The sequence below is a fragment of the Mirounga leonina genome, unplaced genomic scaffold (assembly GCF_011800145.1).
Source record: "Mirounga leonina isolate KUSES-001 unplaced genomic scaffold, KU_Mleo_1.0 Mir_165, whole genome shotgun sequence".
Classification (NCBI taxonomy): Eukaryota; Metazoa; Chordata; class Mammalia; order Carnivora; family Phocidae; genus Mirounga; species Mirounga leonina.
Genome location: NW_023270415.1, coordinates 27,662,271 through 27,665,625, shown reverse-complemented (window position 1 = coordinate 27,665,625; position 3,355 = coordinate 27,662,271).

Sequence of the window (3,355 nt, the reverse complement as noted above, 5' to 3'; positions counted from 1 at the left end):
TCTTTAAATGGCAAAAAAAAAAAAAATATCCAGAGGAAGAGAAGAGCAGATTCATATTGATAAACCTAACTAAAATGCATATGCTGTATTTACTGAATGTTGTGGGGTTAGGTTAAACCGGACATGTTCACTTTTCTGGCAACAAAAGTTTAGATAGATGTGTCGTCAATGAAGAGGCTTTAAAAATGATAACATGTTAGCTATTGTCAACGTAAAATTTAATTTGGTTGTGTTGTAAGAGCCAATATCGTTACTCAGCTTTCAAGACCAGGTTAGGGGCTAACACATGCCTGATTTGAAATGGTGTTTAATATGTGGGGCTCTTAGTGGAAGGATTACAGAGGAATGTTGATTAAAGCTTGGGGGATATCATAAATTTATCACCACCAAATCCTGAAGATGTCTTAGCTTGAAAGAATTGGTGAGGTGAAGGGTGGGGGTTCGGGGCAGTCCTTTGACTGTCCACACTTAGAAAATACATAGAAATACAGAGAGTACAACAGAAGGGGTCAGAGAGGTCTGCAAAACAGAGAGGCTGGAGAACTGTCTGGGCTTGTTTGCTTGGCTTCTGCTGCGTAATACTAACATTTGAAAGAAAAGCAAAGTAGCTACACTGTGTTCAGTTAGAGTTTTGCGGCACTGATATTGGCTGAAGAAAGCATTAAATGTTGAAAATGGTTGACAAATCAGCATCAAAGGGATCATCTACCACAAGATTTTTGTTTAAGGTCCATGGTTTATGAGAACAGAGAGATATGCTATAAAGAACAGTGGGTTGAAGTGGCTTAGAAGCCAGATAATCTGTTCCATTTTAGCAAAATTGTGTTATTAACCTCTGTTTGATGTAACTCAGTTATGCTTCGGGTTTTGACAACATTTGAAAAATGTGGGCTTTAAGAGGTCGGTGATGATTTAATTTCTAAATATGGAATCTGAGCTTTGGTGACTCATTGGCAGAACAAAGCAGAACCAGGCCTGGAGGTGGTTACAAAAGAGAGTTCTTTCCATATCAGGACTTCCAGCCAGGGTCCAGGGATACATTTATAGCCTGAGTTTGGCCATTGGCATGATGTTTAACTATTCACTTTAATACTACTGTGGTATATTCCTGGCACTGTTTTGCTATTAAAAGGGACTTACAACCCATGGGCACCTTCTATGGCCTCAGTGACATGAGGTTATCTTTCTAGGATATCAAGAGCTAACCAGCTAGTTACATGTGTTGAACCCTAGCCACAGAATTTAATACCCACTGCTTGCTTTTTTGCCCTTCCTTCCTTCCTTCCTTCCTTCCTTCCTTCCTTCCTTCCTTCCTTCCTTCCTTCCTTCCTTCCTTCCTTCCTTCCTTCCTCCCTCCCTCCCTCCCTCCCTCCCTCCCTCCCTCCCTCCCTTCCTTCCTTCCTTCCTTCCTTCCTTCCTTCCTTCCCTCCTTCTTTCCTTCCTTCCTCCCTCCCTCCCTCCCTCCCTCTCTGTCTCTCTTTCTTAACAACACACACACGCACAGACAGTGACTTATCTCTGCTATTAACAAATCCAAATTCGTAGCATGGTTGGGAAAAGGCAGTGCAGGGTGACACTATCTGTTCCTGACTGTGCTGGAAGGGGAGAAGAAGTGATCGCCATCTGTTCCCTCTACCTGACAGATGTGCTCTCTTCTCCCTTTTCTTGCCAGTTCAGCACACTGCTGAGAAGTTTGCTACATTGAAGGATCAATTTTCAAGCATAGAAAGAATTTGTTTGCTTGTACACCTGTGCTATAAAGGAAGTTTTCCTATTGCTTATGCCAGTTGATGACTTACTGAATTCTTTAGCATATATAAAAATGCAAAGTGCCTGAAATGGGAATCAAACGATAACATTATTAGAATTCTCTCTTGGGGTCAGATGAGACAGGATGCCTGCATTAGGAGGATGTGCCTGGGTACAGCTTCTCTAGTCTAAATTTGTTTCCTATTTGTTTCCTTTTCTGTGAAAGCAATGCACATATTAAGTATCACATAGAATACAAAGCACATTTGGAATGAAGAGGAGGCAAGAATGAGACAAGAACTTTTAAACTCCCATTGACTGAGCTTCATGCAAAAGGATGGTAAAGGCCATTGTAGGTCTTCTGGATTCTACCTTTCTCCTGAAAACTTCTCCAGTTAGGCAATCTTCTAAAACCAAGTCATGGTAATAGGAAAATGCAATTCCTGAATATAGTAAATTTGCTTTTCTCAGTCAACCAGATAAAATTAGATTATACCATCACTTGCTTGAATTCTTTAAAAAACTCTCTTATGACTCTTAAAACATTGGTCCCTTTGGGGGTTTGGTTTCTGTTTGTCCCTCCAAATTCATTTCCACCACTCTCCTCTCTCTTTATGCTTTAGCCACCCTGGCTTCCACAATAATAAGGATGACAGGGTCTAGCAGCAAGAGTGGAGAAGTTGGTCTGGTAAGAGCTATACTTCCCCCATTGTCATGAGGAAAAGACGTACAGACACAAATAGTAGGAAAACAAGGAAATTTTCTTTAAGGGTGTCTTCTCTGTACGTGACACATGAGATGAGGAAAACTTTTAGGAGGGATTTCAGAATTCACATTTTCTCATAAAATTACCTAGAGAAATTATAGTCATTCCATGCATCTAGAAAAAGAAATGATGATAACTAGAAACCAGCATGGGTTCACTAAGAATAACAATTTTGGGCAAATTTCATTTCTTTCTCGACAGTGTTATTAGATGAAAAGATTAGAGTATAGTAATAACATTTGGCAAGGTCTCTTGTGATGAAAAACCTTGACTCCATGCTTATAAATTTGATAGATTGGATGTAGCAAAATGACTTTGCCCAAAGCTGCTGACCATTAGCAATCCAGAAAGAAGAATCCAATTGTGAGTCATAGGGCTCTCTCCTCCTCCCTTCTGTTCACAATATATGAATAATTTGGATAGAAAATTGCAAGGCACTTTTATCAAATTTGTAGGTAGCTTGAAACTGGGAAGAATGGATAGCTGCATGCAGAATGAGTCTTTAAAAATACGACAAACAAAAGCATGTGCTTGATTCCTAAAGTCTTTAATACTCCTGTGTTTTCTTTCTTTGAAAAGCTTTACAATTAAAATGGTTTGTCCAGGATTTTGTTAGAACCAGGTTTGGAATGTGCCTGGGTAAGAGTTCTAAAGGAGTGAAAGCATGTAGGGTGATGGAATCTACCTATTCCTAAAAGTGTTTAAAAGTGTGAAGTGATCAATATAACATTAGTTCCCTCTACCTGGGTGAGGAGGTTTATTTGTTTATTTCTTTCTTTTCTTTTCTTTTCTTTTTCTTTCTTTCTTTCTTTCTTTCTTTCTTTCTTTCTTTCTTTCTTT